The sequence below is a fragment of the Protopterus annectens genome, chromosome 7.part0, assembly GCF_019279795.1.
Source record: "Protopterus annectens isolate FY-2018-M chromosome 7.part0, PAN1.0, whole genome shotgun sequence".
Taxonomy (NCBI): domain Eukaryota; kingdom Metazoa; phylum Chordata; order Ceratodontiformes; family Protopteridae; genus Protopterus; species Protopterus annectens.
Window position 1 is genome coordinate 711596367 of NC_056739.1, and position 17690 is coordinate 711614056.

The following is a 17690-nucleotide window of genomic DNA, read 5'->3' on the forward strand; positions in this document are numbered from 1 at the left end:
TTATTTCCTTAATTTGGTTGTCATCTTGTCTCGGTGGTCCCCCCCACTTTCTGATGATTGCTTTCTTCACAGATAGCATTAAAATTTCAACAAAGCCTTTCCCCTTTCTATATTCCCTCTATTTCAACTAAACTAATCAGAAAGATGCTGTGACTACCATTTTAAGGCCATATAATACTACACTTCCATATTTTACCCTTGAAAAGTTATAACTTAAGACACTACCAAAAGATATGTATAAAATACCATATTAAATCAGTACATCTCCAGTAAATAGGTGCATCATCATAGGTTCATAGGTTGGTACTAGGCTATCAGCCCTAGGGCCTATGCAAGCCTAGCCATAACAATTCCCTGGATATTTCTTCCCACAATATTTATTTCTCTGGGCCCCTGTCTAGCAGGGCAACTGACATGATCCACAGGATGAATTTCCTATCTCCCATCCAATCATCAAGGTTCCTTTTGAAGAGGGCCAATGAGGCACTCTGCTTGACATGTATGGGCAGTCTATTCTACAGTATGGGGAGTCTCTAGGTCAGGAACCTATCCCTTCAGCATGTTTTGTTCATTGTGATGACAAGGTTTAGATCCCTGGAGCGTGTGGCTCTGAGGGATTGGGATTTCTTTAAGTGGAGCATGTCCAACAGCTCAGGGTTTGACATGGCCTTGTATGTTAAGCAGAGATCGCCTCTGAGTAGACAATATGCCACAGAGTATAACTGGAGTTTTTGTTTTTGATGGTCAGCATATGGCATCTGCTTTAGGCCTGTGATTCTTTTAGTGAGGTATTTCTGTGGCCTTTCCAGCTGTTGCAGATGTCTTGTGAGGTACATACCAAACGGGGCATTATACTCTATAATGGGTCTAATGAGGGATGAGTACAGTGGGACAATGACCTCTTTCTTTCTGGATGAAAAGCCCTTAGTGATGAGGTGTGTTACATAGAAGCATTTCCTGACTGTTGTGGCGATGTGGTTATCGAAAGTGAGACCACTGTCCACCTGTGTCCCTAAGTCTCTCATCACACTTTCGATGTTTAGCGTCCTGCCACCTATGTGGTAATTCATGGGTACGTGTTTTTTTCCAAAGGGGATAACTATACATTTCTTGGCATTAAGCTTCAGCCCATGGCTCTGGCACCAGGCATCTGTTTCTTTAAGGCCCTTTTGTAGAATAACCACATAATTTGGGGATTCAATAATGGCTCCCAGTTTGCAGTTATCTGCAAACTTTGTTAGCCAGAGTCCCTTAGTGTTGGCCTGTACGTCAGAGAAGTAGATGCCAAACAAAAGTGGTCCCAGGACTGAACCTTGTGGTACTCCACTTGTCACTTGTCTGGAGCTGGATTTGGAGTTGGCTACTTTTACAGTCTGGGTTCTGTCAGTAAGCCAGTTGGCAACCCATCACGTGACGTAGGGATTTATGCCCAGTTTAGTAAGTTTATCTATGATTCCAGAGTGGGGATGGTGTCGAAGGCCTTGGCGAGGTCCAGATAGGCTGTGTGGACCACCTTACCCTCGTCCACAGCTCTGGAGACTGATTCGAAGATCAGCCCTTCACAAACCCAAACTGGGTAGGGTCCAGTGTTTGAAGGTTGCCAATGCCTTTGTTTATAAGTTCCATGATAATGCGTCCCATGCCCTTGCAGATCAGGCTTGTCAGACTGATGGGACGGTAGTTCCCGGGATCCAAGGCGGATCCCCCTTGTGGAGCAGGATAACTGTAGCTGTGCGCCACTCAGTGGACACGAAGCCTGAGGTAAGGCTATGATTAAACATGGCACTTAGATGAGGTACTAGTTCATTTTGTAGTTCATGTAGTACACAGCCTGGGATGTCATCTGGTCCCATGGATGCTGTATTCTTAGCTTTGGAGAGTGTGGTTTCTAACTGTGTGGCCGTGATTATCGGAATTTGGCAATCTTTTGGTATTGAGATGGGCCCTTTAGGGGGGTGAGAGGGGGGTGAAGTTGGCACTAAATCGATCTGCCAGGATATTGGCAATATCCTTGGGATCAGTATATTTAATGCCATTCTGTTGTAGCTCACAGCAGATCTGAGCATTGCCATTTAGACTCTTGACATAACTATAGAATGCCTTGTGGTTGTCTTTGGAATCTTTGGCAATTTTATTTTCGTAACTAGCTCTTGAGGATTTTATGAGGGATCTCAGCTTCTTACTGAGGCTGGTGAGGGAGTTTTTTGCATCCTGGGATTTTCCACCTTTCTGCAACAGTTTCTTCCTTCTGTTGTATAGTTTGTTTATAGCAGGGGACCACCAGATTGGCTTCCTTTTTTTGGAGAAGAGCATCTTGGTTCTATTTGGGATGGCACGATTCATGCACAAGTGGATGTGCTCGTACACAGTGCCTTAGTGTAGGATTCTGCAGTCAAACTTCAAGATCCCGTCTGCATGGGTGTTGTGAAGTTTGTCACTTTTGACTTCAGTAGCATGAAGTTGGCTTTGGAGAAGTTTTTTAAGGAGGTTTCCTTACTGGGGGTGGGATGTGGATGTCAAAGGTGATTTGCTTATGGTCAGACCTGACCAATGAGGGGGTGACCACTGGTGTGGAGCATCTATCTCCCGTGTTGGTAATGACCAGGTCTAGGATATTGGCTCCCCTGGTGGGACAATGGATTAGATGATCCAGGGAGATGGAATTTATGAATTTCAAGAACCGTTGGGAAAAGGAGTTGGTACCCAAGTAGTTTTCCCAATTAATGGCAGGGTAGTTGAAATCACCCAGTATTAGGGTGTTTGGTTGTATCTTAATATTTTCCAGTATGTTTACAAAGGTGTATTGAGAATCTTGGGGCATGGTGGGGGATTTGCAGCAAGCTACAATTTGGATTGCAGTCTGTGTTAGTTGCACCTGGAGAATTTCAGATGCATTGTGTTGGGCAACTAGCCTGGAGGTGTGAATATCCTTGGTGAATATGGACACTCCTCCACCTTTGGTGTTTAGGTCTTGGTTTTGTGGCCGAAAAGTGTGGTAAGACTTGTAGCCTGGTACTGTAGGGGTGCTCTCTGGAGCCTTGTATCTGTTACAGTGGTGCTTTTATCCTTTGAACATTGCCTAAAAAAGGTACTATAGGGGTGGCAAGAGCTTTAGCCAGTAACCTGAATCCCAGGGGTGACAGGTGCAGACCATCTCTGGCAAAGCATTGTGGTTTGTCGATCATGTCTTCCCAGGCAGACAAATACTGGATCCCCTTTGAATGACACCAGAAGCTTAGCCAATTGTTGAAGTAAATCATTTTGTCCTTATACTGTGGTATCATTCTGGGCGAAGGCAGGATGCTACTCAGGGCTAGGGTCATACCTGCCTTGGTCACATGATCCAAGAGCTCTTCCATATCTCTTTTCATGTAGTCCAGGGAGGTACATCTCAAGTCATTCACTCCAGCATGGACAATGACAGAGTTGTACTTGTACTTGTTGTGGAGTGACTTGAGTGCATGCGTTATGTGGTGGATCCTGGCACCTGACAGGCAGCTGACTGTAATTTTCTCCTTGTTCAGCCTGGTGAGTGGGACATCAGTGTGCCTGACTATACAATCACCTATGACTAAAGTGTTGGGTACATTGTCTTGCCTTTGGGGCTGTTGTTGGGTGGCACACTGATGTTGTGAGCTGTGTGTCACTTTGGTTGTGACTGGTGTTTGTTTGCGTTTCGGAGGTCCTTGTTGCTTCGGCAGGTTAACGTTAAGGGCCTCTGCATATGTGGGTTTAGTGTTGCTATGTGTGGGTGTTGATGGTGTGGGTTTTGAAGGGCTATGAGTTGCTTGAGGTGTAATGCAGGTGTTAACCTTCTCGTCTAGACTGTCTAGCACAATCTTGGCCGGAGAGAGCTTAGCTTCCAGTTTGGTTATGTAAGTGAATCTCTCGCAGGTTGTAGTGTTGGGTGGTAGGAGGAGAGGATTGTCTGTGTACATGAGGCAGTTGCCGCACTGCCCCAGTATGCCCAGATTCACCAGGTGGACAGGAGCAATCACCGGAAGCTGACCCTTGGACATGCCTGTTTAGGTGCTTTTTTGTTAAGTTTAAGAGCTGTTTTCTCTTACCTTTGCAAGGTACTCTGCAATTATAGGCTGTTTAGTGCCTATGATTAATTTCACCTTATTGACAAGGAGAGCTGAGTGCTTGAATCAGTTTCAGGCTTCCTAGTGCTTTCCAACAGGTTCTAGAGCAAGTGCTAGTCACAGTGGTTCAGATTTTAATGCTACTACTGAGAAACCAGCTAGTTCTAAGGGAAAATTTGAAGAGCAGACTTTCTGGCACCTGGAATAGTTTAACTGTAGCCTCGCAGTGCTGCATGATGTGAAAAATGTGCAAACACACACATTTTTAAGCCAGAAAGTTGAAAGGGATAGAAATCAGCCCCAAAAGGCTAATACAATTACAATTTCAGAGCTGGAACCCACTCCTCTAGGGTTAGATAGGCAGTACAATGCTCACCAGTCCCACTGGTAAGCAGTAGGACATCCCATTACCACAGCAAGGTCTGGATAGCTCTGAACACAGAAAATAAAGTCCTGAGATAAGCAAAGTCTGGGATATGGACTGGCTAGAAATGGTGGGAAACGAGCAAACAATATAGTATTTTTATTTTGTTGTTGAAACAGGCTAAACAATGCAATAATACAGTAAATAAACACAGAAAAGGCTAACACACTTGAGTGTGTAGTCCTAAACAGTAAATGCAATTAAAACTCTACAAAATTAGCAATTTAAAACTTTTTTAAATGAAGCAAGGCAAGTGCACAACTGAAAAAAACGATTTAAGAGGCAGTAACACAGCAGAATAAGTAGCTAGTCTACATATACAGAGAAGTCTATATATACAGAAAAGCAGCTAAAACATACAAACACTTCAGATGCAATGCAACCTAGAGCACTTGAGTTGTAGCAATATTAAGGCAATTACAGTTATAATAAATGCTCTAAAATATACTATATTTCCAAAATGTTTGAGAAGCACAGTCAGAACCAAGCAGATTCAGGCAAAAAAAATTTTTTTTTTTTGAAAGGGAAAAAATAGAAACAGGCGGCCTTATCAAATGTTCTCTCTGTATTAGGTAGAATGAGCTAATGACACTAGACTGGGAGGAGTGTCCCAGATCAGATTTACAGTAGGGATGGGCAACTGCAAAGCCACCAAGTATAACAGCAAGACACCAACACGAAGGGAGGGTGGGGACAATAATAAAGCTATTATCCTACAGAGAGTAAGCACTGCAGAAAGCCACAAAATGAAGTTTTTAAACAGATAAAGGAGCAATGAGACTCTACAGTATGCTTTAACTGCAAACAAATCAGTTACCCGTGCAGATAAGTTAATAGCAATAAAAATACACTAAAAAACTGTGCAGCAGGCAATAAAAAGTGCTATATATAAATTGCTAGAAACAATAATCAGTATAAATAATAAAAAAAAAAAAACAGGATACTTATATATTTCAGCTAACAGTTGTAGTCAACACCTCTCCTCCACTCTGCTCAGTGTGTATAGACAGAAACCCTCTCAAAGTTAGGGCTTAAATACCAGAAGATGCAACCTTAAGACAACTTTTTTTTTTTTACAAGAACACAAAAGAACCAGCCCCCACTAGCCAGCAGCCAATTAACACAATCTAGCCCAGGTAAAGAAAGACTTCAGCTAATTCAAGATGGCCTGTTCATGTGCTTTGAACAATCACTGTATAAACAAACAAGCCCAGAGCCAGCAATTCTGACTAGGACATACTAAAACTATAGTATCCTACAGAGAGTAAGCACTACAGAAAGCCACAAAATGAAAGTTTTTAAACAGATAAAGGAGCAATGAGACTTGACAGGATGCTTTTTTAACTGCAAACAAATCAGTTACCCGTGCAGATTAGTTAATAGCAATAAAAATACACTCAAACACTGTGCAGCAGGCAATAAAAAGGGCTATTTATAAATTGCTAGAAACAATAATCAGTATAAATAATAAAAAAAAAAAAAAAAACAGGATACTTATATATTTCAGTTACCAGTTGTAATCAACACCTCTCTCCTCCACTCTGCTCAGTGTGTATAGACAGAAACCCTCTCAAAGTTAGGGCTTAAATACCAGAAGATACAACCTTAAGGCAACTTTTTTTTTTTTTTTTTTACAAGAACACAAAAGAACCAGCCCCCACTAGCCAGCAGCCAATTAACACAATCTAGCCCAGGTAAAGAAAGGCTTCAGCTAATTCAAGATGGCCTGTTCATGTGCTTTGAACAATCACTGTATAAACAAACAAGCCCAGAGCCAGCAATTCTGACTAGAACATACTAAAGCTATTATCCTACAGAGAGTAAGCACTACAGAAAGCCACAAAATGAAAGTTTTTAAACAGATAAAGGAGCAATGAGACTCTACAGAATGCTTTTCTAACTGCAAACAAATCAGTTACCCGTGCAGATTAGTTAATAGCAATAAAAATACACTCAAAAACTGTGCAGCAGGCAATAAAAAGTGCTATATATAAATTGCTAGAAACAATAATCAGTATAAATAATCGAAAAAAAAGGATACTTGTATATCTCAGCTAACAGTTGTAGTCAACACCTCTCCTCCACTCTGCTCAGTGTGTATAGACAGAAGCCCTCTCAAAGTTGGGGCTTAAATTCCAGAAGATACAGCCTTAAGGCAACTTTTTTTTATCACTTATGTATGTGACACCAGTCTTGCATGGAGTACAAAAATATTTGGAAAGGCATTGGCAACAATGCCTCCCCACCCCCGAAAATGATATACTCTATGTACTTACCATAACAATAGATTTAGATGATCTTAACAATTTTCATTCATCTCCAAGTCAATTTTCTCTCATTCAGTATGCAGATGACTCAACTATTATTTGCTCTGCCAATTCCATTTCTGAACTACAACATATAACTCAATTAGCCTTTACCTCCATTGAGAAATGGATGCATAACAACCACCTATCTCTTAACCCTAGCAAAACCAAGTTCATGCTTTTCACCCCTAGGAAGAATGCCTCTGTAAATAAAGGCAATTTCACCATACTTTCCTAAAATAACACCACAAGTGAAGTAGTTTGCCACACAAAAATATTAGGAGTAATAAGGGATGAACAGATGAAATTTGACTTGCACATTCACCATAGCATCAGCAAAACTCACCAAAATCTAGGACTCCTCTAAAGACATAAATCCTTTCTCCATTCCACCACAAAACAAGTTCTAGCCTCCACTTTCCTATGCTCTCGCTTGTATGATGCTCCTCTGCTAACCAACCTACAGTCCTCTCTAAAATCTAAACTAGAGTCTTGCTACAACAAAAATCGCCAAATTCACTGCAAATTCCAAACGTCTTAGCCATCATTGTTCTGTTCTTTACTCTCTGAACTGGCTTGAACTTCCTCACTACCTTTGCTACCAACAACTAACCACACACAAAAATATTTATAAACCATCAGACTGCCCTGCTCTTAACCTAATATTCAGTTCCTATCATCCAAATAGACCTCTCAGATAAAAGAATCAGCAACTTCTGACAGTGCTAAAACCTAAGCTGCCAGCTGGTCAACTTCTCTACTCCTATTTTGCAGCCAAAGCATGGAATGCCCTGTTAATTACTATCAGGACTTGCCAAATTCTTAATGCTTTCAAAATCTCACTAAAAGAGTAGTTGTTTTCCACCTGGATATGCACCTATAGCCCTCTCAAAACCTAACCTCCTCTGCTGAATACATTCCTAGAAGTGCAATCTTTTACTTTGATATCACGATTAGCTGTTACATCTATTGTTCATACAGTTAGATACAACCATGACATTTTTATCATTCTTTGTACCACTGTTCCTCTTTACCTCTGTCATTCTTGTTATTTCATCTATGTATCGAGATATCTATATGCACCCCTATGCTGTATTTACTTAAAACTGCTGCTATTTTTGCATTGGTCTAAATACCCTCTGCTATATTCAGATAAAATTGTTGCTAGTTTTCAGTTGTTCTTAGGGAGTGTACATTAACTATCATATATATATATATATATATATATATATATATATATATATATATATATACACACACACACACACACTCAAGATTTGCTTATCTATGCTTGTTGTAACTATGTGATATTCTATGTGTACTTGTTATTCTTGGAGCTTTTCTCCCTGGGGCCTCCACTGAAAATGGGCTCCACAGCCCAGTGGACTACCCCAGTAAACAAATGCAAAAAATAAATAAAAAAATCTCTGTCCCTATACCGTAACAGATGGACTGGTCACCAAAGGCACTCCCTTCCAGGCAGCTATTAATATCTCATTAGCTTGAGCTCCTCCCTTTACCCATAACACCTCTGCAGTGCCTGGACTCTCAGATTGAGTGTACCCATTAGAACTAATTTAGAAATTAGTAATTTTGCCTCTACTCAAGAAAAAATATGTAGTATAAAACTGCTCCAATGCCTGTGGTAATCCTCCAAGTTTCTGTGGACAATGACATTTTTGGAAGGGGAGTTGGTGGTGGGGTACCTACAGAGATCAACTAAATAGTACAGTTGCACGTGTTAACTTTCCATAACAGTAAATCTTCAAATAAATCACTGTTGAAGCAGCATAAGGCTATATGGGACATAACTTGCCAAGGATATCAGACATCTGTCCAGTCTACTAACACTTTTGGATGCCTTCCTCTTTCACAGTATGTCTACTGAAACACACAAGTGTACAGCTGTAAGGACACCAAAGCTCAGAGCTTTACTGCCTTAAAGAGGGAGGATGAAGCCTGACACTTGATATGATCAGCCAAGTTCTAAAATGTATTTTTTTAAACAGTTATTAAATTATCACTGAAGACATAAGCAAACATACATTACAGAAAAGAAAACAAGCCACATTAACATTTTTTCCACTTCCTTTCTTTGCAACTACCATTAGTCCATCATTACATAAAATCCCAAATTCTTGCCTCCCCTTAAACCTCACTTCCTCCTCCTGAACATTATTCTGCATGCACTGTTCTTATGATTTCCAATTAGTTATATGGAACTTGCTTCTTTACTTTTCACAGATCCCTCTTTCAGCTATTTTATCCCTTATAACATCAAATACTTTGAATACAGTTGGTTTAGACTTTGATTTCCATTTTCTAGTAATTACTTTTTCGGCAGTCAACAGAAATAAAGTTAATAAGGTCTTACTGTGCCTAGGCTATTCAGATCTCGTGTCCCAGCTCAAAAGAATTTCTTTGGTTACAATCATTTGCTCACCCAATATTTCTGACAGAGCATTATGTACGGAATTTGTAAAATCTGCCAACTCTTTACACTCCCACAATGTATGTTCCTAGTTGCCTCTTACTTCCTCATCACACCTCCAACATTTGCTGGCTACCTTAGGAAAAATTCTTTGAAGTCTACTTTAGGTATAACATTACCTATGCAATCACTTCCAAGCAAAGATCCAAAACCTTCTGGACATTGCAGCATACTTGCAAGCCATACACATGTTCTACTCATTAAATCCCAGCTTTATCTGTCAAAATCTTTCTCTGCATCAAGACTCACTAACAACAGTGTTACTTTCTTATATTCTGCTTCCATCTGGATCATCATTGTTATATTAATGTTAAATGTTTGCCTCCCCTTCACAAAATGGATCACTGGTTATTTTTCTCGTTATAGTAGTTTGGTGACAACCCTTTCTAACTTCTGCTGTCTAAGTCGCTGTGCTAAAAATTTTTGTGCTCTGGAGTTGTCAAAAAATAGCTGCTTAACAGAAAATTTCTAAACTCATGCACATTATCCAGATACTCCCTCATTCTCTCTGTTTAGCACTCTGAATTTGCACCTTTTCTTGACCTGTGAGATTCCCCTTATATTGCAATACTTTAATCTCTGTCAACCACGCAAAGTAATTCCTAATACTTCTTAACCATTTTTCTCTATTTTATTTCTACCCAAGTTTTAAACCCCCCATTTATATTTTATTCCACTCACTAGCTGTAACATCTGAAAATATTCCTATCTACCCTAATAACTCTTGGATAACTTCCACTACTCAATCCTTAAATTCCTCTTTTTAACAGGTAGGTGGGAAAGTGCCAGTGTCTCATTTTTAGTTCACTTCCCTGCATTTTTACCTTAGTTTTTATTGGTGCATGCTCTGAAATAGTTACTGGACGAGTGTTGAAGTTTTCAATTAAATGTACATATTCCTGTCAAGTATAGTTTCTATCTAGTGTAGCCTAGTTATTGTACCATGGGGGATAATATATAAAGTCTGAGTTCCTACTACTGAATTCAAATCTTCCATACCAAATAACCGAATATTTTCTTTTTTTTTCAGAAATCTACCTTGTTTTGTTATATTTTCTTTTCCAGGTCACCCTGATGCATCCCCACTATTGCAAATCAAATTTCAATCCTCACCTATAAATAATATTCCCTGCTGAAAGCTAATTATTTCAATTTTCTTAATTTCCCTAACAGTTTTTGTTGGAATATATACATGCTATTGTAATCCTCCTCCCTTGCCAAAAGCCCCTTACTACCAAATACCTACAATTTTGTCCCCCCATCTATCACTATTGGAGCCCCTTTAGCAATTAGAATAATTATTCCCATTTTCTTCTGACCCTGACATTCTGCTGAATGTTCATTCTGAATTCCTCTCTGTCAAATTCACATGGTCATGTCTTTCCAAATGTGTTTCCTGCAGAACTGCAATCTGCACTCTATGTTTCTTAAGACAATTCAATACTCTTTCCTTTCAATCTGTACTTGTAAAGCCATTCACATTCAAAGATAATATGGACAGCATAGTCATCATGATAAAAAGCTCCTGTTCCCACCTATTATGCATGAGAGTTTTTTGAACATGTATTTCTGTCTTACATACACATACTACTGTTTGGCAGGCTGACCTTTTGTACAGTGGTTTCTACTCATCGCCATTTGAATCTATGTCACATTTGTTTTAATGAAAACCCTCAACTAAAAAAATTAAATACAAAACACCCACATTCACTACTAACTTGGAACACACACACAACTATGTACATCTTCAAAACATGAAGTTTAACTCTCCAGTAGGGCTGAATTGCCACAAATTGAAGACTGCACCTACAAGCATCATCTAACCTAAAATTAAGATTACCCATGCTAAAGTGTATGCTACAGCCTGTTATTTTCTTATCTTTCTTTCCAAAAAAGAAAAATAGCTTGTATGCTTTCAGAAAAAAGTTAATGTTAACAAGAATCATATTTATTAAATCATCACTTATGACATAAAATAACCATACATTTATATAAATGAAAACAAACCATTCCGACACAATCCCAGTTGCAAGTATTTTACATCACAGACCGCACTGACAGAATTTTAGCTGCAAACATTATATAGCACTTAAAAAACATTAACTGTTAACCCCAAGAAAAAGTGCACTGGCTATCTTTAAATAAACTCAATGAGTCTTTGAAAATTTCACTCAGAAAAGAAGGCTGTCTTCAGCTGCAGCTGCAGACATCTCGACTCCACTGAACATTTGTTGTTGGAAAACAAACAAGATAATATCTTTGCAGTTGTAAGAATCTTAGCATTTTCATGGCTTTCATCATTTTGACTAATTTTAAAGCTTACAAGCTTACAAAAAAAAGAAGTTATGTACTCACCATAATGTTCCATGTTGGTAGTCCATCTCACCCTCCGACTCGGCCGATTTACAAGCTCGAAGACTTCTGGTTGGCTTGTGGCTAAGCAGGTATCCCATGGTGCACCAGTGCAATCCCCAGATCTTGTTTGCTGCTCGCTAGAGCAGAAACCCCCCAAACCAACAAACCAATACTAAAGGGTCACCAACTAAGACAATCAAATTATTACCTTCAGATCTTCCAGGATGGGGGCAGAAGGGTGGTTTGGTAAAAATGAAGGGTGAGATGGACTACCAACATGGAACATTATGGTGAATACATAACTTCTTTATGTTAGGCAGTCCAATCTCACCTTCATTTTTACATTTAGGACAATGTCCCTAGCACCTTATTCTTAGGTGACTCATTGGAAAATACTCTTGAGCTCCGTGGAGCCAAAGGATGCTCTACCCCTGGATGCCAAATCCAACTTATAATGTTTAATAAAGGTGTGAGGGGTAGCCCACGTAGCTGCTGCGCAAATATGATCAAGTGGTACCCTGGCTTGAAAGGCTGCAGAGCTAGACAGAGGCCTGGTAGAATGAGCCTTGATCCTGTGTGGTAAAGGTCTGCCCTTTGAATTGTAGAGGGAGGCTATGCAACTAGAAATCCAATTAGACAATGTCACCTTAGAAACTGGTAAACCCAATCTGGAGTCAGAAAAAGAAATGAATAACTGGTCTGACTTCTGAAATTCTTTGGTCTGTTGCAAATAAGAACGTAGCTGTCTATGAACGTCCAGCTGGTGGAAACGATACTCAGCTGCGTTACAGTGACTGGGAAAGAAAACTGGAAGCTCAATGGACTGATTTAAGGTGGCATTAGAACAAACTTTGGGAACAAACGAAGGATTGATACGTAAAGATACCCTGTCTTTATGAAAGATTAAATAAGGTGCCTTAATAGACAGGGCTTGTAGCTCAGATACATGTCTGGCTGACGTAATGGCTACTAAGAACACAGTCTTCCAAGACAAATATTTTAAAGAAGATGAGTGAGAAGGTTCAAAGGGAGGGGATATCAATTTGGACAACACAAAATGTAAGTCCCAAGAAGCCACAGGTTCTTGTAATGGTGGTCTCAGTAAAGTGGCCCCTCTCAAGAAAGTCTTGCATTGCTTATGAGACAAAAGGTTGGCATTTGGGGACCCTAAATAAAAATGAGAGGCTGCTGCCAACTGTACTTTGATGGTGGCCGCGACAGATCCCTGCTGAAAAAGTTCCAAAAGGAATTCCAGAATCACGGGAATAGGAGCGGTGTAAAGATCCACATTCGTTTTCCATGCCCAAATAGAAAAACTTTTCCATTTACTGTCATACAGCTTTCTGGGTGAGGGTTTATGCAAGGATAAGAGAATATGTGACACTGAGGAAGAAACATCATGAAGCCTGACTAGAGATAGAACTGGAGCAGCCATGTTGTCAGTTTGAGGGTGTGGAGAGTGGGATGTAGCGAACCTGACATGTAGGTCAATAGATCTGGAACTGGGTCCAGAATCCAAGGATCATCCAGAAGAGGCTCGAGGAAGGGGAACCAGACATGAAGAGGCCAGTAAGGAGCAATGAGGTTCAACTTGCTTCCTAGACGATTGGCTTTCTGAATCACTTTGGGCACCAGAAAGTGCAGGGAAGAAATCGCCCATTCCTAAACTCGCATGGCCTCTCGACAGAGTGAGTAAGATCTGGTACCGCCCTGTTTGTTGATACATCACACAACCAACATGTCTGTCCAATTGTATCGCAATTGTCCCTGGAGGAATAAGGTCCTGAAGTGCTTGCAACAGCAGAAGCACCGTCCTCATCTCCAGAACATTGATATGCAGATGAGCCACGTGTTCTTGCCATGTGCCGTGGACAGTCCTGCCAATAATAATGACCCCCCCATCCGACCTGGGAGGCATCCGTGGTCACAGTGGCAATGGGTTGGGCAGGAATGAAGGGAGCTCCCAAGAACAAGTGGTTGGGGGCTATCCACCAAAGAAGGTCTTTTTTGCATGATTCCATCAGCAGGATAGGGTGACTCAGTGGTAGATACTGGAATGATCACTGGGAAGACGGGAGCCATTGGAGGATTCTCATGTGCAACCTGGCTAAAGGTATTAACAGAATGGTTGAGGCCATCATACCAAGAAGTTAAAGAATCCATTTTGCTTTGACTTTCTGAAGCGGAAGAAGATGCTGAACTTGTGAGATGAGGTTTAGTGCTTTTTCGGCAGGGAGATGAACTGTCATATTCACTGTGTTTACCTCTGCGCCTATAAAAATCACAGATTGCGAGGACAGCAATGCAGATTTTTCCCAGTTTATGGAGATCCCTAATTGAGCACAAAGTTGAATGGCGGCGTCCCTGTTTTGGATGAGTGGATGCCTGGTGGGGGCGGTCAGGAGCCAGTCGTCCAAATACGGAAACACCTGGAATCCCTGACGTCTCAAGTGAGCTGTCACTACTGCCATGCATTTGGTGAACACCCTGAGGGCTGTGGTGAGACCAAAGGGCAGAGCACGAAACTGATAATGACTGGCTCCCAGCCGGAAGCGCAGATATCTCCTTGACGCCTTGTCCATTTTTATATGGTAGTAGGTGTCTTGGAGATCCAGAAAGCAAATCCAATAGTCTTTCCCTAACAACGGGAGTATCAACTGCAGTGTGACCATCCTAAACTTGTCCTTCTTCATGGATTCGTTTACTCTGCTGAGGTCCAAAATTGGCCTCAAGTCTCCGGTTCGTTTTGGGACTAAAAAGAACCTGGAATAAGTTCTGGATCCTGTCTGGTCTGCTGGGATGGGCTGGATGACTCTTTTTAAGAGCAACTTGTTGATCTCCACAGTTGCCTGATCCCTGTGATTGGGTGGAACATCTGAGATCTTTTTGGGAACAAACTGTGGAAGGGAAAAGGGTATGACAGAGCCTCTGGTAACAACTCTTTGTACCCACTTGTCTTGGGTGATATTTAGCCATGCTTCTGAATACAAAGAGATGCGACCCCCGACTGGCCCCAGAGAAACGCAGTCGGGCCCCACATCAGGAGCGCTGATAAGGCCGCCCTTGAAAGGAATCACGGCCTTGCTGGTATTGCGGAATGCCCCTGCCTCTAGGGCAATGTCTACCATTTCCTCCTCCTCTGCCTCTGCAAGAGGATTCACTCTGTGTGTCCGGAATGACCCTCTGGGACTTTTTGAACGACATTTTACCTCCCCTTTGGTGTATGGTCAAGAGGGAGCGGTAAAACGGACTCCCATGGCAGAGAGAGCCTTTCCTTCCTACTCACACCGAGTGACTGTTTCTTTCACCTTGGGACCAAACAAAGAGGAACCATCAAACGAGGCGTTGGTGAAGGTGGACTTAAACGGCTCCGCAAAATTACACAGGCACATCCAGGAGTGGAACCTAAGGGCAACTCCTGAACCCGCTGGTCTGCTTGCTCCATCAGCCGCATGGGAGATAAGCCACATGCAGGAGTTAACTATAGAATTTAGGGTGGACAACTGAGCAGAAAGCTTATCAGGGACTCCCCCTCAGGACAAGCACCCTGTATGGAATCTCCTAACTCATTGAGGAGATCCTTCTGCAACCTCGTGAAGTGAGTAAGATAGTTCCGAGATTGAAGTGTAAATGCCGCTGAACTAAATACGCGCTTCCAAAATCTGTCCATCTGTCGAGACTCCTTGCTTGGCGGATGAACAGAGGAAGAAGTCTCCGCCAACTCCTTCGTGGCCGCCGCCACCACCATGGCATCTATGGGAACGCCCTTAGACAAGAACTCTTTTCCAGGAGGGGCAGACAGAAACTTATTTGGTCTCCTGGGGACTGGCTCCACGGCATCGGGAGTATCCCACACCTTCCGACTAACCAGATCCACTAGCTCATCGAAAGGCGGAGACACCCAAGAGGCAGAGGGTTGAGACCCGAAAGCCTTCAGGTACACCGACTCCTCATCAGAAGGGGTGACAGTGGGCCAGTTGCACCTCTGTTTAAGGATCTCCAGGATGTCCACAAAGGAAACATCATCAGAGAACAACTTGTGGGACCCTTCCGACTTCTCGAGGTCAGTGCCCTATGTCAAAGACTCATCCTGGGAGTCGATATGCTTCCTCTTGCATACCCTCTTCTGGGGGGGCTGCTCAAAGTTACATTCTGGGGAGGCCTTGAAAGAGTGGGGACCACCAGCCAGTGGCTCCTGAGGCTGCGGGTCTCTGCTGTCTCCAGAGAGAGTAGGTGCCGAGACTGAAGTGGGTGCCTTGGGGGGAAGAGTACTTGTACCACTGGCAGGGGCTGTAGATTGAGACAGCACGCTCATCACCTCAAAAGCAGACCTCTCTGGCTCTGAGGACCTCCCCCGCTCCGAAGAGACATAGGTTGGTGCCGGAGTCAGAGCCATCGGCTCTGAGATAGATGCAGGGTCCGAGCTCACCCTGGCGGAAGCATCGAGAGGAAGGCTCGTAACCGAAGATAGATTCAAACCCTTCCCATCGGCGCCGACAGAAGAGCTTCGGTCCCTGGACACGACGGATGGAGACAAGCGTGCCAGAGCTGAACACGGCTCCAATGTAGCAGCAAGGGGAGCCAGAACCAAGGGTTCCTCCGCTGGTAACAAGCACTCCGGCTCCAAAAGGCCAACAAGGCTCAGAGGAGGAATAGTAGACAAGGGCAAAACTGGATCGAGTGGCTAATGAATCGCGTGGGTCGGAGGCAACAAAAATTTAGGCACAGCAGACTACTTCAAGAGTCTCAGTACTACCCTCTCCACATCTTCTTCTGAAAGGCTCCTGGAAGATAAAGTAGGGGATCTCAACCTAGGAGGCTCTGGAGACTTGATTAGCAAGAAGATTGGTAGGGAATCTACAGACCGGCTCCGAGCAGTAGAGTCAACTTTTTCCAAAGGTTCAGAGGTCGGCACTGAAGCACCTGTGACCGACTCTGATACCATGGTGCTCTCCTTCAGCTCCAAAGACTGAGGAGTCGAGGAGGCAGATTTTGGTAATTTGGAAAGCGGCTCCGAGACACCAGCCGGTGCCGGGGAAGGCCTTTTAGAAGATTTCGATTTGGATTCAGATCTAGATTTTGTAGACTTGGAAGAAGAAGCCGACGAACTAGATAAGTTTTCCTGAAAGGTTGGTTTCAGAAGACCCTTGAGTATCAGCTTGTACTTTCTCTCCTGCAACACTCTAGGAGAGAAAGCATGACAACAATCATGATTCCTGCAAATGGATGGCTACTGTGGTCATCCGTTAATGACATTTTCTGGGAACATTTCATGCATATTTTGAACCCAGAGGGTTTATGCTCCTTGCTATCCTTAGACACTGCAGACACACACGCAAAATCAGAGGAGAGATTGTGAAAGAAAATAAATGAGGACTAGGTCCTCTAACTAAAACGGGCCTAGCCCTGTAGAAGAGTTACACGAGGACTTAAACGGGCCTAGCCCGGTGTAAGAGAAACTAGGTCTTCCAACTTAAACAGACCAAGTATTTAACACAGACACACACACAGAGATTCAGTCACACAGGAAAATATTTAGATGTGAAAAATACAAATAGAAGAGCTACACAAGGACTAGGTCCTCTAAGTTAAATGGGCCTAGCCCAGGGTAACAGAAACTAGGTCTTCTAACTCAAACAGACCAAGTATATAACACAGACACACACAGGTTCAATCACACAGGAAAAAAAAATTGCAACAGCAATCCTATACATACCACTTTAGCGGATTCCTGCCAAAGACAAAAAGTTAACAATCAACAGAGACCCAAAAAGGTCCGAGTAGTACAAATAAATCAACAGGAGCCCCTGTTGATTAAGAGCAGAAAAAAAACGCCAAAACTAACGATCTAGGCAAAAAAGTGCAACGGCACCTAACTGGTACACAGGATACTAAACTACTAAGGGCAAACAAGTCCACAAGGACAACTTAGGCAAAGGCCTATAATATAACCACACTAAACACCAAATATGCAGTATCCACTTATGAATGAAAAGAATTGAAAATGACTTAGCCAGAGCCAAGAGAAG

General features: G+C 42.2%; 1 protein-coding gene across 1 annotated transcript in view; it reads right to left on the reverse strand.

Moving 5' to 3' along the window:
• LOC122806647 (paired amphipathic helix protein Sin3a-like) overlaps window positions 1-17690 on the reverse strand; it is a 1669103-nt gene that overhangs the window by 254787 nt on the left and 1396626 nt on the right. The window lies entirely within an intron of this gene.